The sequence below is a fragment of the Lepisma saccharinum genome, chromosome 1 (assembly GCF_977018435.1).
Source record: "Lepisma saccharinum chromosome 1, izLepSacc3.1, whole genome shotgun sequence".
In the NCBI taxonomy this organism is placed as follows: domain Eukaryota; kingdom Metazoa; phylum Arthropoda; class Insecta; order Zygentoma; family Lepismatidae; genus Lepisma; species Lepisma saccharinum.
In genome coordinates this window covers 14268454-14280964 of record NC_139229.1, presented here as the reverse complement: position 1 = coordinate 14280964, position 12511 = coordinate 14268454, and the positions used below count along the sequence as shown (strand labels likewise).

At 38.0% G+C, this 12511-nt stretch overlaps 1 protein-coding gene across 3 annotated transcripts in view; it reads right to left on the bottom strand.

Moving 5' to 3' along the window:
- The window catches only part of IP3K1 (inositol-trisphosphate 3-kinase-like protein), a 238345-nt gene that overhangs the window by 214563 nt on the left and 11271 nt on the right, over positions 1-12511 (bottom strand). The window contains exon 1 of one of the 3 annotated variants that reach the window (XM_083129407.1): positions 7447-7467. The exons of the other annotated variants lie outside the window; for them this stretch is intronic. The gene's annotated coding sequence lies outside the window, so the exon portion shown is untranslated. Of the gene's footprint in view, positions 1-7446; positions 7468-12511 lie in introns of those variants that run through there. 3 annotated transcript variants of the gene reach the window in all.

The following is a 12511-nucleotide window of genomic DNA, read 5'->3' as shown; positions in this document are numbered from 1 at the left end:
ATTTATTTCTTAAAGTTGGAAGAATTAACACCGAAACAACAGGCGACACACGTTTCGCTTGAGGATTTCACCAATCGAACGCAGACTTGTACGGCCTATCTTGCCGCTACGATGTGAAATGTTGCTGCTGATTGGCTTCTTCCCAAGCATCAAGCGAAATCTAACAAATTTTATCTTTTATGTAAAATGTGCAGAATTGAAGTTAATTTTGTGGCTTCGTGGTTACGGTAGAGCCAAGAGACAATGGAGGATTGCAGTTGCGGCGATTAGGTGTCACTTTTGCCTCTGTACTATCCTAAAACTTATCTGCAAAGGGAAATAAACTGTCTTTGCCCCCTTAGTTTAGGAACCTTGCCCCCAACACCGGTTTTGGAACCCAATCGCCGCCACTGGTGGTTTGCCTTAAAGACCTCTATACCAGTGCTCGAGGTGAGGGGGTTGCAGGGGTGGTATTCCCCAGCTATCAAAATTTTTGCAGAGCATCCCCAAGCTGTTCCAGTGTCACCCCAAGCTAACATTTTCTAGTTCGAGCACCGCTCTATACGCTGTGCATATGTCGAGACTAGACCGAGAACATGACACAACGAGAACTCGAGACTAAACCGAAACTCTGAAAAGTTTAAAAATACACGTGTCATCATTTCATTAAAAATCCTCCCAGACCGTACAGCGCACCAAGTCTTTCCTACTCGCAACTATTCTTTCCTTCTGGCAGCGAAAACATTGCGAAACATATCGGTAAAAATGTTTATTGTTGTTGGAACTGTCTCAGCCGCGAGAACGATTCAAGCTTCTGACGTCATTACACTATCTTGGCGACCTTGAATTTATAGCTAGGATTGATTTTGGCAAGCGAGACGGAGAAAGGGAATCCAGTTTTAGGCAAAGGTGTATTATCAGTTTCGCTAACCGTGTAAAACATGAATGCCTTGATAGATAACAAAGGGAACAGTGTTTCAAGGGGATCGCCAAGAGCATTCCCAAGGACGCACACGAAAACTGGAAACAATTAGACGCATGGGTAAGCATGGCGCTCAGTTGCGTGAAATGCTGCAACAATATCTACTCGGTAGGTAGAACTGAAATATTGCACTTGACGGCACATTCTAATTTAAGCCAGTGAACACTACTCCCATAAATTCTTCTTCCTTTATCTTAGTAAGCTACTACGCTAACAATACTTCGAAGATACATGGATGGGTTTAAACACTCAACCCACTAGGCAAGCACATTGACGTCCACAGGATTGTTTCTAGGGAGGGGAAAGAAATGTAATTTTCTCCAGAGGGGTCAAAGCAGGCATATTTTCCCCCATAATAGTGATGTCCCCTCAAAAAACACTGCTTCAGTCTGAAATTATCATGTTTCTTTATCTCAAATGATGTTTTAGATCACTCGCCTGTCAAATCTATCTGCTCTCACTCTCTTTCTACAGTCCTTACAGAACCAGGTGAAGTCTTGCACTTCCTTACCTCCTTTTCTTCTCACCGATCATCTGGACCAGACAATATTCCTACTATTTTCCTTCAAAAAACAGCTCACTCACTAACTACTCCTCTTGGAGTGTTATACAATAGGTGCTTTTCTGAAGGCTGCTTTCCCACTCAATAGAACAAAGCAAATATCTATCATTCCTATTTTTAAATCTGGAAATGCTAACGATACTACATGTTATAAGCCCATTTCTCTCATTTCCACACTTGCTATTGTCTGAGAAAAAGTCTGAAAAATAGACTTCTGAAATTCATATCCCCTTACATTAACCCAGCTCAACACTGCTTTCTTCCAAACTCATCATGCCTTACCAATCTGTCTTCTATGTAATTCTATGTCATAAACGCAATTACTGATCGTAATCAGTTAGATGTTGTGTACGTTTATCTGTCCAAAGCTTTTGATTCAGCGGATCACCATTATTTACTGCACAAATTATCTAACAGATTTAACATCACTGGAAACATGTTAAAATTAGTGAAAGACTATCTAAGAAATAGACAACAACGCGTTATACTTCCTGGAACTAATTCTAACTGGCTTCCTGTTATATCTGGTGTGCCGCAAGGAAGCGTTCTTGGCCCTCTGTTATTTGTATTATATCTGGATGATCTCACAGACCTCTTTAATTCCCCCATCTCAAGCACAATTCTAATGTTTGCCGATGATTGCGATTATGAGAGAAATAAAACAGCCATCAGACATGCAAATTCTCCAAAATGACATTAACAGATTCTCTGAATGGTGTAAGCGATGGAAACTGTCCACAAACCCTTCTACATGTTCTTACATAACAATTCCATTGAAACAAAACATTCTTGAAGGTAATTATACACTCACCGACCTCCCTCTAGCAAAAGAAGCACAACACCGAGATCTAGGTATCCTCATAGATTCACAACTAAATTTCGATAATCACATATCAACCATCACAAAAGAGGCAATGCGTATGCTAGGCCTACTTTACAGATTCACCGAAATCAATAACCCGAAAGCACTTTCTATTCACTTCAAGACATTTGTGTCCCCCATTCTAGAATGTTGTTCACCAATCTGGAACATGGCTGCCCATTCTCATACCTCCAAGATCGACAATGTTCTCAGCTTTTTCCCCTCCATCGTTCGATATAGAGTGCCTGCCCTGAGAGATCTGCTTGTAAATCTGCACATTCATACTCAAGAAACTCGTAGATACATTGCAGATATGAAATTGCTTTATAAGATCATAAATGGAAACTTAAGATGCAACATACCACTCCACGAACTGTCACTCAAGAGTGCCTAGACATAAAGCACGGAGCAAGGAAACGTTCCACACTACAACTCCCAGGCTCTCACTCATACAACGTTCACTATTCCATAGGCTACCGAATCAGTTCAATATAATCTCAAACCAAATGGATATATTCACTTCATATTAATTTTTTATCAGCAACATAGAAAAAATTGTACATAAGTAATGCTTTTGTGAAACTGATCTGATTTAGCTTGTTTATTTTATGTTATTCCTTATTTTGTGTTTTTAATCTTAGTCTATTGTTTTACTGTTGTTTCATTCTGGTTTAAAATGGCTTCTGCTGTACTGGAAATTTCAATAAATAAATAAATAAATAACGCTTTTGTAATAACTGTATCTGAAATGAAACTATATGTGAAATATATATATTTTTTGGTGCACATTCATTTTCCAGGGGTGAAGGGGGGGGGGCGGACGTCTATGGGCAAGCATTTTTTACGGTTTCAACAGATAATATAAAATTAATCGCGACACAGTGGAAACGTTACAGCTTCATTCTACTACGTTTTATCACAACTCTTATCTGTGGTTTTATCTACCTAGCTCTAATGGCTACTGAGGCAACGTCAACACGACCGTAAGCGTTATAGGCGGAGACAACCGTCATAGGAACACAATTCTCACAGTTCCATTGATTTATCCCATAAACGTTTTGGATTCGTTCACACCATGTAATGTTGTGCCGCAGGAAAGAATCACAAGATGTCTCCTTTTTGTTATCTGCGGATAAGTGTGTTCTTGATATAAGATAAGAAGGCAGTGGAAGTCTCAAAGAGAGGTGTGTTCAAAAGTTCCTCGCTTGTACACCCAACGGCAAAAGCAATGGTATGCGAATGTCCATCACCATTTTCCTCTAGTCTGTTTTCCACAATATGTTGATCGTGAAATGAAATAAAACCGTCAATAAGCAGAGGAAAACATCTGCTTCCAATGAACAGACTTCCACTTTTTAAAACAACACAGGAGGTAGAATAGAAAAGACTGAAATTAGTGATGGACAATTTGCTTTATCTTTGCTGTTGACTGTACTTGCTAGTTATAAGATTATATATGTGCAGCCATGGCTGTATGTAATGGTCCAGTGCATTAAAAGAGGAACATCAATTAAGGGTATCTGAAAGTAAAATCATTAGAAGAATATTTGAAACTTAAAGGGATGAGGAGACAGATGAGTGGAGAAGGTTACATAATGCAGAACTGCACAATATGTAATAATGTCCTAATATTATTAGAATGATTAAATCAAGAAGACTTAGGTGGGAAGGCCATGTGGCAAGAATTGGAGAGGAAAGAAGAGATTACTTGTTGGGAAACCTGATGGTAAAGAAAAGTTCGTTATTCCTTTCCTTCTCTTTTGTTTGCTTTATCTATATTTCCTTTGTCTTTTTTCGGTTCTCTCTTCTTCGTGCTCTTTCTTTCATTTTCTGTCTCGTTTTCTTCTCTGTCCTCTCTTTCTATCCTTTTTCTGTTTTGTATCCTTTCTCTCTTTCTGTGTCTCCTTTCATGCTATTTATTCTTTTTCCCTTCTTTCTCTTTCATTTATTTTTCCCTTTCGTCTCTCTTCTCTTACCTGTTTATCTTTTTCTCTTTCTTCTGTGTTCTTTATTTCTCTTTTCTTTCCCTCTGTATCTCTGTATGTTTTCTCCCTTTTACTGATTTCTCTTCTTTCCAGTTTCTTTCCTTTCTGATCTCTTTCCTTCTCTATCATTCTGTGTATTTCCTCCCTCTTGCTTATTTATCACCTTTTCCCTATCTTTCTCTCTCTCTCTCTCTCTCTAATATATATTCTTCTTCCATTCACCACTTCATATCTTTTCTGAGATAAGTTGTTCGATTTGATGTACTCTATGCGCTGTTCAAGTTTGTCGGTGGTTTACAGCCATGTGTTCGATACATGAACACACCGTGTGTTTGAGTGCGTGTAACCTCCATGATGGCGTAGTGGTTACGCTGTCGCCCAAAGGGTTACGGGGGTGTAAGGAGTGGTCTTTTAAGATGGGACTCAAGTGTAACACACTCTGGTCTGCATCCTTGCAGCCTAACGAGGTTCTGGCGTCTTGACTATGAGTATAATCCTCTGTAGGACTTTTGCCCTGTCTGTGTTGATTAATTGATTTGTTGTTTTAAGTCCACTTTATGCACAGGAAGGCTAATCGGGAACTGGACCTACAGTTTAAAGTGGGATCCGAACCACTGTGTCATGTGCCTCTACCGGGTATCGAACCCGGGACCCCTTGATTAGAAGGCGACGACGTTACCACTACGCCATCGGGAGCCCCCCCCTGTCTGTGTGTGTGAGCCAAGATAGCTCAGTCGTTAGTTGGCTTCCGTGGCAGAGTGGTTCGCATAGCGCGCTACAATGCCAGGGGTGCCGGGTTCGAATCCCTGTTTGTGTTTGTCCGAGTGAAAATACACAGAATGTAGAGAAAATTGATAAAAAATTGAAAAACGGTGTATACTACCGGATAGGGGTGTTCCTTATTTTTTTAAAAAAAAGTCGTTAGGGCGTCTGACTACAAAGCTAGAGACCCGGGTTCTATCCACTATTCATCCTTATCGTATGATAAACCAAAAGTAAAGAGAAGCAACGTAATATAATTAAATCAATCAAGAGGTTCTGGGTTCGATTCCCGATGGAGAATAATGCATAGTGGTTCGAAATCCAGTTTGAACTGTATGTCCACCTTTATCAGCATATAGTTGTCGTACACACAGTTGGTTAATTCAGATCCTCCACTTAAAATTATATAAAACTGCTGTCACTCTTCAGAAAACCATGTCTTTAAGATTCTGAAGTATTATACAACTTGTCCACAATCGAAGCATATTGGCATTTTTAAAAATAACCTTGAATAAAGTCGTCTACGTGTTTGGATTCCCCACTCGTCACGCACGTGTGTTCGTGTGAAAATGGAGGGATTCGTTGCACCATCTTGCAATTACACGCTACAAGAGCTCCCACCAAGGTACTCCGACTAATTACTGCCGGAATGCTGTCAATCGGTGGATTTCGCGAAGGCTTTCTGTCTCAGAACAGCTGATGCAAGACACGCATCCACCTAGAACAACGAAACCAAGACGATACAAGTCTCGTCTCGACTGGAAATTCGAGATGTAACGAAGATCGAGACTAAGGAAGATTTCACATCGAAGCGACACGCGACCCGTAACACGTGTCGCTTCAGGATTTCACCTATCGAACGCAGGTTTGTGCAGCCTGCCATGCCCCTACTCTGTGAAACGTTGCTGTTGATTGGCTCGTTCCAAAGTGACACGTGTCGCGTGTCGCTCCAGTCTGAAAGCTTCCTTAATCTCCGAGAGTCGGCAGGTGTGGTTTGATGGAAGCCATTTTGTCAACGGAGACAAAATTTTGTTGAGTATTAAGCATTAACGTGTTATTCAGCAAGGTCGCAAGTAACTGAAATCCAGCCTTGAAATGACCCATGATATTTTACTGTGTATCTTGCTCCCCTGGAACGCACCACTGTAAATCCACTTTACAATTTCAGCCCCTCCGAAAACATACTACATACCCTAGTGCAAAGTTCCATAAATGCTTTGCTTAAAATTAATGGTCTCGCTAGATATGCAGCAAGAGAGAGAGGGGCGTGTAAATATACCTAACATTTAACTAAAGTGTTCATTCTTTGTTCGATAAAATATGTCTTCTACAATGCAACTTGTCACAGTGCGTGGCCTAAAAGTTACAACAGAAATTGATTATAGGTTATCTCACGATGTTGTAGCCCGGATCTCCACATCTATCCTGGTCTATGCTAATCGTTGCTTTCTTTTTAGAAATGAAATGTAATTTGTATATTTAAATAATAATAATAAATGCACCCTTTTCTCGGTGCTACCCCATTTTGTAATGGAAATCAAGACAGCGCAGAAAGTAGTTCGGGACTCAATATATCAAGCATTGTTCGAAAAGTTACTTCTTAAAAGTAAATGACTTTCAGTAACATTAATTTGGTTAAAACAATAACTTAGTTATAGTTGCAGTTAATCATTTTTAAAATGTAATAAAGGTACAGTTACTGATACTTAAAAATTAACATTTAAGTTTCAGCTGGTCATTTTCTTGTAAACAAATTACACAATCAATGATCATTCATTGTAAAAGAATAAATATATAAAGACTTACATGAGATTTATTAATGTTCCTTCTGCATAATATGTTTTTAAATGCTATTTGTATTATTACAACAAATAAATGATGAACGAAGAGCATATGGTTCAATGACCAGTTAATTTTACCATCTCTATATGTACCTTGAATATTTTTCTTTAATAAAGCAATAAAGCGTGGATATTCTGAGTTTAGAATGCAACGCAGCTTATTCCTTGCCTTAGGCGATTACACGAGAAAATGCTTTCACCTTAGCATCCAGAGGAGACATATATTTGGAAACAGAATTTCCAAATTGAGCTCTTCTCTCACGTTACAAATTTTGAAGTTAAAAATGTAAGTATCATGAAATAACTGTCAAAATAACTGTTGATCGTTACTTCTATTGGGAAAAAGTAACACAGTTATAGTTACGGTTACTTCGAAAAAGAAACTAGTCACAGTTAGAATTCATCACAAAAGTAACCGTTCCTTGTAACTAATTAAGTACTTCCAAACACTAACATCAAATCTAGATATGTACCTGGCAATACAATTGGAGGTAGGTTTCAACAAGTCGAAAGATTTTAACGAGATGATTATTCAGCTACACTAACAGTTGAGTCAAACCATTCCAAAGTAACGGACAACGCCCAATCACACTGCAGTCAGTACAAACACAACTTCACAAAAACTCATAATTCTAACGCACTCTAGAGACCCAGAACTATCTTCGGAACTTAACTTCGTAACACATATGCGAAGGTGAGCATGATCCTGAACGAGTGTTGCCTGTTCACTGTAAAGTAAACAACTCCTGCCTGACGCTCCTAATCAGTCATGAAAGTGACATTTTGACGTCGCAATCAGTTGTCCTTGGTGATTTTTCCCGTTAATGGCGCTTCTTTGCTATGATATCCCCGTATCTGCAGCAAAATGTATCTTCTGCTCCAAACTGGCGATTCCTATTATCATATACGCTGGTGTAACATACAATTCATAGTTACAAATGCTCAAGACCACCAGAAAAGAAGTGGTAAAATGTTGGATGTGGTAAAATATGAGGTGACTTCAGACCATTCTCCTGACGCCAGAAACCTCATGCACTTGGTCCAGTCTTAATCCACAGTAACAATGAATTCTGAGAAATAGTTCCTTGCAATTTTGGTTTCTTGAAATCATCCTGTCAATTGATGTGTTTTGATTTAGTTTAGTTTTACGTCGCATTTCTACCACTTATGGCTAATCGCGTCACGATGACGTACATGAGGGGCAAACACATTTGGACAACACAAGTCCCGCACAAGAATGTACTGCTGTGGGCACTGGTGTACGCATGATTGTTTCGGAGCAGCGGGCCGGGGGGGGGGGGGTGGAATTGTAGAGGTAAATAGTACATAGCTGCTTTCTAAGTGAGCGGCAAACACAATAAGATATTTCGTATACTTAGAACTTCCAACTTTCAAAAATGGCATTCAGAGGTCATTTTAAGAGGGATTTGCATTTACCACTCTTGTTTTCCAGTTCTTCACTGCTTTTATTTGAAAATGACGTTTCTCTCAAAATTTCGGACGTACGCTAGTTGCTGTAGGTCCAAGCATCAGAGCCTTTGTTAATGTAACCCATGGCACTAACTCAAGACTTGAAAATATATGTGGATCAGCAATGTGTACATACTACTATGCAGCAAACTTGTGCAACTCTATATGCAGAAAACTTCTAGATAAAAAACAAAAACAAATTAAGGTTTTCATTTTAATGTTCCTTGCATTAGCCCTTCCTTCATGCTAACACAATGCAGGTACTGGCATCAAAATAAAATGACATGCATAAAACATGCCAACATACAATTCCTAGAAGAGGGTGTGAACCCCTCCCCGCCCCCCTTTCGTGCGAAGGCAATCAAAATGTTCATTTTGGAAATACGAACGAACATCCTGGTATGGATGGCTGGCGACGAGAGGCAGTGATAAAATGCTTCCGGCAAGGCTGTGTACTGACGTCAGCAGATTGTTTGAATAATGTCGATGTTAAACTGCGTCTGCCATACACGACGTAATAGAATTCACTGCAACGTCTATAGCGAGAGTCTAAAAGTAATCCCATTTTTGTATAATTACTTCTATCAATTTGTCATTATTGATGCTCGAACGTGCACTGACAAATATGATCTGGTACTTCCTGGTCAGAGGAAGCACATTTACATTTACAGAAACATATGTAGGTAAGCAACTATGAAAATCATACAATTACTGTTGACTTAATTGTCATGTCATGCTCTTACACTTTACAACTGTAGCTTCACATAACAGTATCAAATAAGTTGTTAGCATAGTCATGTGCAGACTCTCTGATTAGAGAGGGGGGGGGGGGCAAAATTTTGATGAAAGTTCAGTCGGGAAACAAAAGCCTAATTTTATCTCACTGTATTGCATTGATGGGCGTGTGTATATATACACACACTCCCACACACACACATATATATTATGTATCTAATATATACATACATACATAATCAATTCATCCGCCCCATAACAAACCAACAAAAAAATCATATAAATTGTCTCTTAAACGTGCGCGCCCCTTTTCCTCCAAACAATTGTTCATGCATTTAAGATAAAACAGTTTAACAGCAGTAGGTTCTCTCCCTGCTAATTTACAATGCATTTGAGAAAAGAAATTGCGAGCGAAGCGAACAAGAAAATTTTCAGATTCAAACTTTTGCAAATGAAAACAATATTGATTTAATGAAGCGTTATGGCATTTCCTTTTACAATTCTTTACATTTAGATCGTTCGTCGTCCAGGCCAAACTCCTGCCGACCCCTAGGTACGGCCCTGAACTTGACAAGGCTTCTCGAAAAGCAGATATTGCGAGTGAAGCGAGCAAGAAAATTTTACGAAATGTATTTTTATTCGTATAAAATTTGAAATCGAGAGGGCAATTGCACGTCTGTGCCCCCTGCAGCTGCTCTTGACTGTCGGGAAGAAATAATGCAAAAAGACGTGAAAACTAATTCAATCTTGAGTATCCTTTTGTCCTGCTGCTCTTAGATTCTGCTAGTCTTGCTTTCCTTTACTTCCATGTTTGCCCCACCTAAAATTGATTCCTGTCCAAGTTTGGGGGACAATGTCCACTGCTCCCTGTGGTTGCGCCACTGTACCCCTTCCCCCGTAGTTGCTTTGAACTTTCATTAGCTTGAAAATACTTAACTTTTTTTAAGAGTATAATATCGTTTAATAACGGCAATAAGATTCCTCTATTCTAAATTTCTAAGTGAAAATATAATAATATAGGGGCATGGACGTTTGGAAGGGGGCAAAGATGGCCACATCTCTCCCTTAGAAAACGAATGTAACCTAAAAGTACATTTACACACGTATAATTTGATTTCAGTCATAGTAATTTACATTGATTATTATAATGGTGATCCAGAAATGCGATAATTTCAAATTCTCGTGGTATTTTTGAGGGGGCAACACTAACTATTATCAGGGCAATATGCCCCATGGAAAAATAACTTTCTTGTCCCTACGTGGAAAAAATATGATTAGGGGGGATTTTGCCCCCCGTGCGCACGCCTATGGTTATTAGTTACATAAAACCTTTCTGATTCTAAGGGAAATACCGTGATTACAAATCCAAAAATAGACAATGGTGATACGTTACCGGAAACCATAAGCTTTTTATCATTATTTTTACAGATAAGATTGTGTAAGATGAGTGTTTAATTGGGGAACTCAAAATATCATGAAAGAAATACAATCGTATAAGTGCTTAACTCCCTCTTGGGAAACAATTCTGAGGAAATTGAAAAGATAACTAATAGCATATAACGAAAGCTAGCAGTCTTCAAATTCATGTAGTGATAATACTTGGCACGATCGTTTTACAATGAAATTTGTGTTGTCTTCGAGTGTCAGGGCATTGTGAAAACACTGATGTCTAAAGATTAGAAACAAAATCCTACTCTCTTATGTACCTTGATTTTTATAAATGTCACTGTATCACATCTATTGTATCGCTTTCTAGCACTGATTAAAAACATAATATAATTTCAGAAATGCTCAACTGTGACACAAAACCTGCGAATGTAAGTTCCTAGTAGTGTCAGATTTCATAAATGTGCTATAAAATAGCACTTTACATTTGATCTTCCTGAATTGTTTCCTTGTTGCGATATTCATGGAAATGTAGTGTTATTATTTTTAAATTTTTCTTCTCCCTGTTATGTACAAATATATATTTGTAATATTTAGAGTAAGAAGAAACTTATGTGATGGAGAAAATGTATGTATTTTTCTGCAGATGAGTCATGAGGTACTGAGCATCATCTAGCTGTAACTTATGCAAACAAATTGGTTCTGCTCACTCAATGAAAAAAATAGAAAACAAGAAAAATGGATAAAAATTCTCGAGAGAAGTGAACAACATTATTCAAATATCGTTAAAGAAATATTAACTTTTTGAAAAACTTTGTGTGTTTGTTAATTCATATATTTACTTCATTTAACCATAACTTATCTTTATTGTCGTGATTAACCTATATTAACTGCTTAAAACGAATTAAATGAGGTGTAAGGGTTGACGTTCTTGAAAGGCATTCTTGCAGGCTAACAAGTCTGTGTCGCCTGAAGCCAGTGAAGTTTGTGTCAAATATTCTCTCTGTGATTGTCTTATTCATGGATGCCGGGAGGAGGTCGAGCCTTTCCATATACCGCCCCCTGAAAATTGACATCGTTCATTTCAGGTTACAAGCATAGAGCTTATTATTTTTGTTGAAATAAAGGCCTGTCAGTCAGTATTCAAAAAGAAAGTAAAAATCGAAATATCGGTGTAAAATACGAGAACCAAGACATCCTTTCACCATTTTAATCTGAAGATTAAAGCTTTCAAAATTCCAAAAAGTATTTTTTTTGTCTGACAGATCGTACGATAAAAGCTTTATTACTAAAAATTTTCCCGAGCTTTTTCTTGAACGAGCTGTATAAAACTTACTTAATAACAAAATAGAATAACTATGCATTTCAGAACACTAACTGTACGAAGTATTAAAAAATAATGAAAATCAATTGTGCTGGATATTCATTCACTCATCTGATGCAAGGGTGCCGACTTTCCAAAATTTCTGTGGGTGCATATCAATGGCGGTTAGATCTGTAATTATCAAGTATTGTATACTTTAAACAACTTACATGCACAATGATTGCAAGAGGCAATGATATTATCAACACGTTACTAAAAGAAAATACCACATTCATACAAATTAAAATGAAAAAATCTTCATAAATGCAAATAATTTTGATTGTATTGCAGAAAGAACTATGCAAGGATTTTGTTGTGAACAGAAACTACAAAATGACTAACTTCATGTACCAAATAATAATAATAATAATCATGAATGTTAACTTTCAATATAAAACACATTCCTTCTTACGTCATTTGCACTTATGAATTTCTTTATGAACATGCAAAATTGCCAAATCATTCAATCTTTTTTGGGTCATTGTTGACCGCAAAAACGTTTTCATTTCGAACAAATGCATTACACGAATCCCTGTCTGCAGAAGTAGCAGTTGCCGACGGAAGCACTATACTGGAATCAAAAG